We start from the raw sequence: 12,591 nt of genomic DNA, 5'->3' as shown, positions 1-12,591 counted from the left end.
GTAAATTAAGTGAACTAAGGAAATATAGTAATATTAACCATTTATAAATTGTTTATATGGTTAATGTACTATATTTTCTTAGTTCACTTAATCTAGTATTCTTATTAGAATTTAATAATATGTATATAGTTGAGGCGCTATTTCACTACAAATTTATAATTACTGATACGACTTTTTTCTCTGAGTGTTATAAACATTTCTTATTTATTTGTACGTATTTACGGACGACATGCCTCGCTTCGACGTGTTTTCATGAAATGTACTTCTATTCACCTTCTAAAGTAAACAAAAAGTTATTAGATAGGTCTGTATGGAATTGAAATCAGTCTTTATTTAAGCATAGAGTGAAGATAGTATTCATCAACTTAGCAGCTTATTCTAACATCGAATTAACAGATATCTAATATATGTGGGCAAGCTAATAGAAACTGCAGAGAAGCTCAACGTCTCTATCAACAAATCTTTCCTCAAAGACGATCATTTCCAGCAATTTCTGTAATGAAAATATAGATATAAGTAAATAAAAAATGTTTATTTGAAAAGAAAGCATTTCCGAACCCATATTTTTTATGACTTTTTTTCATCCTTAATATTATAAAACATGTTTTCCCGGGAATACATATAATAGATAATATAATTCAGAAAAGAATAGTTTTTTTAGAAACAAACAAGATAATATTTTGTAGTATAAAAATAAGTTAAAAGAAAAAAAGGGACAGATTAGAATTTATTCCAGTTTATTGTTTAAAATTTGCTACTGCAAACGAAACGGATATTCACTGGATTTATAGCAGAGATGAAAGGATTAAAATAAAATAGATTTATAGAATAGATCTATCCCCTTATATACGAGCGAACAGATTATGTATTTTATACACATGATTTATCGATATAATGTCCCAGAACTTTTATCGTAATATTTGTCATTGTGGAAATCCACAAAAAATATATAAAGTTTATTGAAATTTCGTCGATTTACAAATCGAAATCATTATCGTTATTATTATTAATATTATTGTATTAACAATAAAACCTTCATTGCAATTAAATATACATATATAAAAACTCACAATCACAGTGAAAGATAAAACGTAACATCAATTACAATATGAAAATGATAATAAAAGATAATATAAAAATATAGAAATAAATGTAAAAATAAAAATAAGGTAAAAACAAATCCATAAATAAAATAATTGCAAAAACATTTTTAACAAGATATAGCCAATATAGTGATATATCAATCAATAGAGATCTATGATTTCTATCGCTAAAGCCTTGTGTACAATAGAAGGAATAAAGAATAAAGAATAAACGATTTTAATCTATCAGAAATCGGATACATCGGAATACACGGTTTCTGATAGGTTGAAATCGTTCTTTATTCCTAATTCCTTATTCCTTCTATTGCGCACAGGACCTAAGAGAAAAGTAATGTCCCATCCCGCGGCGGGGAAAAGCGATAAAACACGAGCCTGTCGAAGAGAACAATATGCTCATGCGAGAATTTCAGCAAGAGAAAAGAGTTCGAAAGGTCAATGTCTCCCCTCGGGGGATTACAGCAAGTCTTACCCGGTACTGCAAAGTGTACTTTCTAAAAATACGAATCCCGTTTTGGGAGATAGGCGACTCTTTTCAGAATATGCTGCATTCGACTCGAAAATTCGCGATTGCAACACAGGCAAGAGAGGACTTTCGATTTGCGATGTCGACTGCACACATGACAAATCGACCTCGAAGTGTAATTTCATTGAAGTTAAAACGACGTGAAATTAACAAACGAAAAAGAGATTTAATTTCTTTTGGAATCCAATGGAAAAAATAATTGTAAAATAAGAAACACACACATCACATTTTCTCAGACTTTTTTAAAAATGTTCAACGCTTAGACGTAATAGGTATAAACTACGCATTCCCTGATCTTAGCTTCTGTTCTCCGTTAGAAAGAATTAACATATTAGCATCTCTCTCTTCAACTCCATCAGCACTCTCTTCATTTTAGAAAAAGGCTCAGCTCAACATTTTAGAAAAAGAAAGATGCTTCAAGCTATCTCACTTTTTTTTAAATGATAGTGAACTTCGTAGGAGTGTGTCTATTTTTATTAGAGTCTATGGTTCATCGTGATGTGAGTCGATTTTGTAGCGTACATGAATTTATATTGCATTTTAAAGAGGACAGGATTATTTTCGCTCCGCCTCCGAACGGGACGAAAAGAAGAGCAAACACAAAGGCCCGATGCGAGACGAGGGATGCGACGGCGTGACGTTATCTCTGTCCCAATTATACGGCTTTAATTATGGCGAATTACCATTCTTTTTCCATCTTTTTCACTGGTGAACTGTGACGCGACACCCGTAAAACCCGTAAGATTTCTACACTTACTTGGATCTTGTGTTTAATATTAGGTATCAAGGATTTTACCTTGATAGACTACTAACTTTTGTCCCGAATAAAATGCCTATTAATTAGAAATTTATGAATATATTTATGTGAGAAAAGGAGAGAATAAGGATCTAAATTTGTTTACTAAAATGTTTACTAAAATTGAAAATTAAATCTTTTTAACTTTATGCGATAGTTTGACATGTCTAATTATTTAAATTTAAATTATATTATATCTTATGAGACCGTATATATGTGAGAAACACAACCTATAGAAATCAATGCCTTAAACTAGCTGGATAGTGCTTTTATGATTCTGTGTGAATTTATATACTACGTAGTCCTTTAAAATGCGCGTCGAAATAATTTTTCGATCTTGAAACGCAAACTCTACTAAACTACCACAGTAATATCACGAGTTAAGTTCTTTAAAAAGAATTTAAATTTAAATAATTACTATAATGTAATTATGACGATGTGACGAAGGTATGCCAATATGAGCCGACACTAGTTGTTCGTGTATAATAAATCGTATATTATGATTGGATACAGTGTCGGCTCACATTGGCATATGCCCTCATCACATTATCATAATTACATTGAGTTTATCTTGGAGGAGCCTTTTATTTTGGAATTTTAATTTAATTTATAAATAATTATTAATTGAAAATATGTAAAGCCATTTATTTGAGCAATAATTCAATAAAATTTTTATAAAACAATTAATTTCAAATTTTCAGAAAATATAATGGAAGTTCTAAGGCTTTAAAGCCCACTTTAAAATCCACTAGCTCTATAAGTTTTCACAAAATTGATAACAGAATTCGCGACATGTATATAATTTTATATTCTTCGTATATTTTAACATACAGTATTCCCAATTGCGCATAGTTTCGTCGCGAATTATAGATTAGCAAAAGTAAGACCTACATAGAATAAGGCAGTTTCACGAACGATAACATTGAAATTTTATTTCTTCTTACCAAGTAACGGCTCGTAGGCTCGCACGGATCCTTTATTTTTTATGAAGCTAGAAACGTAGAAAACAGCACGCATATTGTGTTCTCTCACTCTAGCTGTGTTTGGAATTCACGACAAAATTTATGCTTCCTGTCCGCGCCGCAAACGACACGTGTAATTCGCGCATCGTCCTGCGTACATCTCACGCCTGTGTGTGCATATATCGTATACATATACGTGTCCGCGTCCTTGCGTCCTTATAACCGAGCGCACATGTGCGTGTCTCGCCTATAAAACTCATTCTAGACGATCTATCATTCGTAACTTCACAAGAGAATTTTATTTTGACTTTATCCAAGATTACGTATACAGAATATCATAGTTGAATATGCAGACGTCTGTTATATAAATATCTACATGGCATATTCACATATTTCTTCTACAATGAATTTGACACAATTACTATAAATGCAAATGATTTAAGTCCTTTAACAAGCGTATTGTCTGCTTTCCCGACGCGGTATTGTTATCGTTTAAAAAATTCTTAACGTGTAAAATAACTTCTCTCAGCTTTCCTTAAACGGATCTAATGTTGCTAACCGAGAAATAGAGAAAAATTATCAAAACAAGTTTACGTTTATGTTACCGCAAGTGGTATTGCGGGTGCAAGTTCGTAAAATCTTTTTATAGCACGAGAAACGTATAATACTTTCAGAGATTTTCACTGATTTGCGCGACGTCCTTCACCCGTTTTTCAGTTTTATTGCTAATCCATTAGATGTGTTAGAAGATAGATGTAAAAACCGTTTATAAAATAAATTTATATATTTTTTGCATATTTTATGTACATAGTTTCATGTAAAGTAAAAATTAATAACAATATAAATAGAACTTTGAATAAAGCACATTGTCGATATTTTTGAGAGTATTGATAAATTCTGATAGATAAATTTAATCTGTAAAAAAAAGTAAAAAAAAACACGTGACTTCTATGATAGTAAAAACTCGTTGGTTAAACTTTTACAGGTTCGCAAAAATTTCTTCAAATTTTTATACAGTCCAGAACAATATAAAATGGATTGAAGCTCAAAGGCTGCTGATAGAAGGTGCAAAATTCCACATAACCGACGGAGGAATAGTATCAAATTATACTGCACTTTTATATCTAAATAATTTTACAATTGCAATAAAAAGTAAAACTTTATTCTCTCTCTCTCGAGCGCATAAGATAAATGTTACTAAAATTTTATCCACTCGACGAAACTGCACAGTTCAACACGTGTCATAAAGTGACGTAAAAGATTTTTTTTTAAAGGGCTGAAAGAAAATTGCATTCGCGACGGTACGATGCCTAGGCTCCTTTGTATATGTAAAGGCGAAAATGAAGCGATTTGGGAATATTGTGTAGATAGAAAATGCCATAGATGCAGAGTTCAAGCCTGGTGTTTTCGAGCGGCAAATCGAATAATTCGCCAATGTGAGGATCACATTTTACACTTCTTTCTGGTCGTTTTAAACGCAGTAAAGTAACAGAGCCTTGATTATATTATTTAACTGACTGCTGACTGATACTATTTAACCGACTGCTCCATTAGTATCATTATAGAACAATGTTATTCGTACATAATCGAGCGTTTCACACTGCACGAGAATAGTCAAACATTCGGTTAAATAATTGGATAATCGACCTTCTCTCTGCTGCATACGCCGTGAAGATCATTCTGCAAACGACAGGCGAACTTCTCGCTGGGCCTGATATATCGACGACAGTTCTAGATAGAGAGAACGATTGCTGTTGGCGTTTCGAAGAAAATTAGAGACGAAACCTTAATGGAGGCGAACGATTAATGGGGATCGAGACCTCCCTAAGCCCGCATCTTCTCCCTCTTCATAAGGAGCTGACATACGGGCATGAATTTGTAAGATAACTCGGTTCTAAGGAACATGGAGATTTTATGAATTTTCAAAGAATCGTAAAGCTTAACAGGGGATTTTTATGACTCTATGTGATTCTTAATATAGCAGAACGACTAGAATACAGTTCTAATTTGCAATTTTATTTCTAATTAAATGAAATTGCGCGTTTATAGACACACTAAATTATTCTTGACAAAAATTAAAGTAAAAAAATAAATAATAAGACAAATAAAAAACAAAACTCTCTTTCTTCCTCTCTCTCTCCCTTTCTGTAGCAGTTAAAGAAATAAATGTAAGTTGAAATATTATGTAAACTTAAAATATTTTCAAAAATTAAATGTTAAATATATAATCTATATATATATATACATATATATATATATTCATAAAACTATAAAACGATATAAATCTATATACGTACATATAAATATCCATATCTGTATATATATATATATAAATTTATATCGTTTTCATAAATTAAATAATATTTAAATAAGAAATACGTGCATATATCGTACAGAGAAATACAAAGAAATTAACACGTGTAGTTTGAATCTGGTACTTATAATGACACGCCTTTGGTGCGTACAAATTTTTATTAGAGTAAACAATAAGAAAAGTATTAATCAAGAGTAGAGAAACTAAACAATAAGAAAAACAATAATAAAAACTAAAATAATGTAAAATTCTTTTTTCTCGAAATTTTTATTAAACACAAAATTTTGTTATTTTTCGCTAAAGATGCAGTTCTTTCCAATTTATTTATTTCTGAACATCAAAAATTTATCGAAAAATTCACGAAAGACAACTCACAAATATCCCAACATTTCTGCCTAAACCCTCAAACTGTGGCGTATATTTTTTTCCACGTGTCAATCGCGACGTCGTTAAAAAGCGGAGTAGAGCTAAATTTACGATTGCACAGCGTACTAAGAAAAAAAATAAGGAATAAAGACGAAACAACCAATTTATCAACGATGAGCTACTTGGTTTACAGCAAAGCTGAGAGATGATATAATTGGATTTGCAAGAGAAAGAGAGAGGAAACGATACGACAACAAGGGGAGAGAGGGGAGAGAGAGGCAGAAAGGGAGTAAGGGGAGAAAGAAAGAGTCCATTACCGCTCAAGGGCGTCAATGTCTCGCGATTAAATTTAAAATGCTAATACAACACGGAGAGAGAAATGACAGTATGGCTCTTTCGAGAAAGGATACGGGTGAGGAAGGGAGATTTACCTTACGTGCGCATAGATAAACGACTCCGCTGCATTAAACAAACATATTGACGCGTATATTGTTACGATAGCGATATTATCGTGTGGAATTATTCGTATACGCCATTAGACGATATTGATCTTATTATTGCAATGACTGATAAATACGTAATCAATTTATTTCATATACTGCACATAAGTCCATTTTCTAAGCTACTTTGTGGCAAAATCAAAGATTACACTTGACTTAAAATAAAAGGGAGAAAATGGAGCATGTTTTTTACTTGCATATTCCTCGAAATTAATTCAAATTATTATATTAATTTAAAACATTATAAAATATACGAATTATATAATACACATATTAAATTATTATATGCACGTGCCGTTTATGTGATATTAAAATGAAAAATATGATTCTCTCTAAAGTAAAGTATAAAAACAGTTGTTTGTTACAACATCGTTCTTAAGGGACTCACTCCAAAATAAACAGATATTTGCGTATCCTCATTTACGACATGTCTAACGTCTTATTTAAGAGACAAAAATTACGGAGTACGAGAGAGAATAACCGTTCATTAGCAAAAGCGAAGGGTGTGATTTAAGTTACCCGATGATTATCCACGCTTCACATAAGATAGCGTAAAAAATTTTCCCGCCTGTTCCAAAAGACACATTCCACATGAAAATGTTTCCTCACATTCAACAACGCTTTTAAATGCTCAAATTCGACTTCAAACAATATATACGTATTATTAAATGTTAGAAAAATCACTCAACGCAGAAACGTTTAGCGATGATCGTGTCGTATAATGGTAATCGTTAATTTTAAATAACGCCGATTAAACTTTAAAAGTGCAAGCATATAACAAAATCATCGTTCACCTAAATTGGATTTGAGACTTTGACAGAATTACAAATAAGGAATTAATTAAATAAAAAATATTTAATATGTATATTTAACTTGATAATTCTCGGCAAATGACAAATTCATTTTGTTCCTCTTGTTATCCTTTAAAATTCTACAAGAATGCTTTCAAAAATTATGTCGTTGCATTCACGTTAAGTCTATGTCATACATATATATTTAATCATATTGTATATAAAATTGTATTTATGATATATTAGATCTTGTTTATATTTAACGCAACAAAGATATTTATGTCGCAATCTGATAGTGATGATAATCTCGTTTATTATCACATAAAATAACCAGTTTACAACACACACACATCGATACGATATTAATACAGTCGGCGCCAAGTTGGCATTCATTCGCAAGTAACACGATACCGAAACTATCTGAAAAAAGAAACGATCGTGCAACTTTCAATATTTCGAGAGTTAAAGCCTGTGGCACGCGATGGAGTTTTCCTGTGGGATTGTTTGCACATTTTAGTAAATTACTATAGAAATTCTATGTTCTGTGTGATGCAATATATTCTAGTAATTATTTACTAACATGCAAGCAGTCCAGCAGAAAAAAATGCCTCATGCGCCGTAGGCTTAATATTTATTTTAATTTATAAATAATTATAAAATGGAATATTTTTAAAGTTTCGAAAAAAATTGATTGTCGCACACGTTTTTGGCTTTAACCTTCTAACAATAATTATGGAGCAGATAACATCGAAATGATCACCTTCGTAACTTTGCATAGCAAATGCGTGAGATAAGATTATTATTCTGCAAAGGTTATCAACGTCGGAGGAAGTTTGCCAGCGAAAGCAAACATCGGAGACGTGCAATTTAATGCCAAACTGTTTGTGTACTTGATAAAAAAAAAGTGCAGCGAAAATTTAGTTAATTTTCTTTCATTGCGACTGTTTTATTCTAATTTTATTAATAATTTCTTTCGATATTATAGATTTAGCATATTTTTCGTAAAAAATTTAATTACCATATGTATACTTTTCTCACAATGCATTCTCACGAAATTATTATATAATTTTATATTATAAATATAAATTTACATTATTTTTCTAAATTTCTATTTCTTGGTTTTAATTTAGATTCCTACTGTCTGTAATTTATTTAAAGATATAACTATTTAAATTAAATATTCTTCCTTTTTTTCTTAAGCGCTTTTTAGGGTTCTTTCTTTTTCATCCACGCGATTTTAATCGATAATTACATAAGTGTATCGTATGCAAAATGGTACTCTATTATGCATAATATGTGTATAATTTAATAATGATAGTTTTTACGCGATATTCCATTGCATGTGATAGTCCATTCCATGCGATATCTGATTCATTCATCTCATCGAAAGAAAGATATGCGATAACGTTATCGCATTACTCTGAGAAAACGTAGGAAACTTTATGCGTGTGAATACTTGAAATTCAGAAACCAAAATTAGCATGAAACATTAACTGTCTTTTATAATTTATTTAATTTTTACCTAATCTAATAACTATCAACTTCAGTTTACAAAAGTATTCATGGTATTCATAATTATTTCTTGGTGAATAAAAATTTCGTATTTATATGTACATATATATGCAGATATATGTACACATGTGAAATAAACAATTTTTCAGTAAATAACCACGAATGGTGTCTTTATATGTATATACATTAATAACTATATTTTTATATGTACATTAATAACTATAGTTTTGTGTACCATAATATTAATTGCCTATTACAGTTATACTTATTACTTATACTGAATACTATATTTCATTATTCTCTAAAACTTTTAAAGCAAATCTCATTCTGTGTGTGTGTAGAGTGAAATCTCATTCTTAAAAATTAAAAACTACTCTTTTTCAAGAGATTGACTCAATTTTCGCTCTTTAGACTGAGATTCTACTCCAAAGAATTTAAAGGATAATTATAATTTCCTTTATCCCTCTCAGCTCTATTCGGGATAGAAAAAGGATCGAGAAAAGGCACTGATTAGGCCCTAAAGTATTCATCGCGTTTAAATCTTGCCCTTCTCTATTTTACTGTCAAAATAGTGAAGGATGGACGTTTAAAATTAAGAGATTTGTCAAGAGCGGCATCGATGTATCGAAAGTATGTACGTCGTGCAAAACACGCGAATGAGAGATCGGCAGTTCTCTGAGAAACAAATTATTTTCGGGTGCGCGTTCTAAATTCCGAAATAATTTATTCCGGGCTAACTATACACAAATCGCGACGGCGGCTACTCACGTTCGTTTGTTCGTATGCTGCAAGTTGTGTATCTCGTAAACGCGATAATAGATAGCCAACTTCAAAGACACGCGCTTAGACACGAACGATTGCACATTCATATTCATGAGAGAGGCGCACAATACGCGAGTGCCTCGTCCCATTTATTCCCTCTCGCGAACACCAGTTTCGAGGAAAGAACTTGCTCGAAAGTTCAGAGCATTGAGAGATAAATGTGAGATAAAATGTAGAAGTAAGAAAATAAAACGTGACAAGCAACTATAGATATAATAAAATAAAATAATATAAGGAAAATGTCGAATAATATTTTTCAATCAAATAAAACGAGGAAAATAATGATTCTTCATAAAACCAGTGCAGAAATTATTCTCTGAAATAATCCGAAAATTCATCATTATTAATCTCCAATAACAAAATTAAAAGATTAAAAGAAGAATAAAGAATATTAGCAATGTGTACAACGCGATAATAATTACGAAAAGTCAACAATAATATTTAGTACAAGAATATGTTTATTATGATTTACGTATGTAATGTTCATTAAAAAAATTATTTAAAATAGTTAACACCTCAATTATAATAATTAATGAATGACATTGTGAGATGTTTAAAATACGAGCAGATACTTGAATAAACGCTTCTAAAACATACATCGAATGAAACAAACAAGTTTTAAATCCTCCCTCCCTCTCTTTCGTACGTCAAATGTTTTCTCAGCGAATAAGAGCGAGCATACACGAGGCGCATTTAACGTATATTCCCCCGAGCTCTTGTGGCAACATTGCAACTATGATGGCAGCGAAGTTCTACTTCGTGGCGTCGCGACCTTGAGCAATTGCAAGCCCGTGGCTATAAAACCCACGTAAATCAATCCAAATCGCGCTCGCGATCGGTCTGACGTCTAACTTCAGAGCATCGCGGCGCCGCGATTTGAATCTTTACGCGTATGCGCGAGCCGCAATATCGAAAAATCCTCTGTGGGAAGAATCGATCGCACTTGGTCGCGACTGATCAAGCGTAACTGTAAATTAAGTGCAAGATATTATGTCAATCCGACACGTAATAACCTTATCGGATGTAACGTCAAGACGTAACATACCGCCGCAATCTCTCCCTTCGATCGCGCCTAATGCCCTCGATATATCGAATGCGACTTTGATCTCGATACCTCGCGAACTAATTTTAAAAATTGTTGATGCATCCGGTTATCGTACTTAAAAGTTGCAAGCTTCATTTACTTACTTTTTACGGAAACAGTCTTTCGACAATAACAATATACTGTATATAATATACAGGATGTTCCAAAAGTAACGATAAATCTTTCGGAGCAGAATGGACTAAACTGAGAAGAAAAGTCCTCTACCGCAATTTTCGCAATGGTTAACAAGATATTAATTGCTAAAAATTGCCGAAAATTAGTCTTCAATAATTTTTTACTCAAATATTATCAACTTTACAGAAAAACTGCAAAAAACAATTTGTTTATTTTCTTCTCATAGAGCTCTAAGAATTTTTTAAGAATTTGTTTAGAATTTTTTAATACCGTATTTTCTCATGTTGGTAAAAATAAGAAAATGCAGTACTAAAAAGTTGCTAAAAAATTCTAAAAAATCCTTAGAGCTTTTGGAACACCCTGTATATATGTATACTGGAAAAGAATACTAAATTTAATAAATATTTGTTTGAATAATTCTAAGTAAATATTTACTACATGTAAACATATAATTATTTGATACAAAAAGCATTAATTTAACAATCATTTTTTTACTGAATAAACATTTATTTATTGTAAATACTATTCACAAAAAAATATGGTATAAGATTTAGCACATTTTCTTTCAATGTATAGTATAACTGTATATAATATAATTTATCCTCACAAATTGACGTAAATATTTACATATAATAAAAAAAACAATTTCATTAAAAAATAATATTTATTTTTATAACAATTTCAATATATTTTGTATTCTTTTTTTTAGCTTTTATTACCAACTTATTCAAGAAAATGCAATAAGGATGTTAGATGGCATGGCCAAGTAGTAACTGTAGTAACAGTAGTGACTGTAGTAACAGATTGTCTCAGCATCTTTCTTTATTTCTACGCAGAGTTAGAGAAAGACTAAAACTTTCGATAATGTTAGGAATCGAAAAAACACAGATAGTGCGATTACGCTGAACGGATCGTGCGATGTTATCGAACACGCGCACTTCGATCGTTTTGCGTGCGCAACGTCACGCCGTACGTTGCGCACTTCACGCCGCTCTCGACGGCGCACTTCGACCAAAATCCGCCGTCTGGCCAAAAGTCGCGAAACAATTCGCAATCTATCCACTAATTTCAGTAGCGACCCGAGAATATATAACTGTGTTTATTGCGAGCAGAATCGTGTTTATTACGACAAACACGTGCTCCGAATTTGACGCAAGAACAATTTTCCTTCCTTCCGCAGCTACCTCCTCTCGCAGTCGGTTTATTCCGACGGAAGCTTTATTGCGTTTATTTTACAGATTAAGAAAGGGATAGACATTCCAATTTTGAAAGCGCGATACACTGCATGTATCGGATTCCTACCTTCCCGTGTCCAGAAGCCGTATTCGCACTTCGCGCACTGCGCACGCACTTAAATCCGCTCGCTGTTCGATAATCCACTTAACCTCCTCCGTCGGCCGCCGGCGCGCGACTGTGGATAATTCGCGGTCGCGACCGGCCTAGATATATACCGGCTATATTTAGCCCGCGTCGTCACCGCGGCGCACGCCGATTGGTCGGCGATGGCGTCGAGCGACGCCGCGATTGGCCGAGCAGCGACTCCGCGAATACGCGCCGGCGACCCCGCGCTCCGTCTCTGCCAAGGAGCTGGCTGGCTGGCTGGCAGGCTAGCTGGGCGCGACGCTTCGGCCGCGACATTTGTTGACATGAAACTGTCAGGGAGAGTACGCGCACCGCTCCCTT

At 32.8% G+C, this 12,591-nt stretch overlaps 1 protein-coding gene across 1 annotated transcript in view; it reads right to left on the bottom strand.

The window, feature by feature from the left end:
- The window catches only part of Atf3 (Activating transcription factor 3), a 35,077-nt gene extending 22,758 nt beyond the window's left edge, over nt 1–12,319 (bottom strand). The window contains exon 1 of the mRNA XM_018447193.1: nt 12,211–12,319. The gene's annotated coding sequence lies outside the window, so the exon portion shown is untranslated. The remainder of the gene's footprint in view (nt 1–12,210) is intronic.
- Nucleotides 12,320–12,591: the final 272 nt, after the last annotated feature.

The sequence above is a fragment of the Mycetomoellerius zeteki genome, unplaced genomic scaffold (assembly GCF_001594055.1).
Source record: "Mycetomoellerius zeteki isolate Tzet28-1 unplaced genomic scaffold, Tzet1.0 scaffold199, whole genome shotgun sequence".
In the NCBI taxonomy this organism is placed as follows: domain Eukaryota; kingdom Metazoa; phylum Arthropoda; class Insecta; order Hymenoptera; family Formicidae; genus Mycetomoellerius; species Mycetomoellerius zeteki.
The sequence above is the reverse complement of the archived record's forward strand: the minus strand, read 5'-3'. Positions and strand labels throughout refer to the sequence as shown.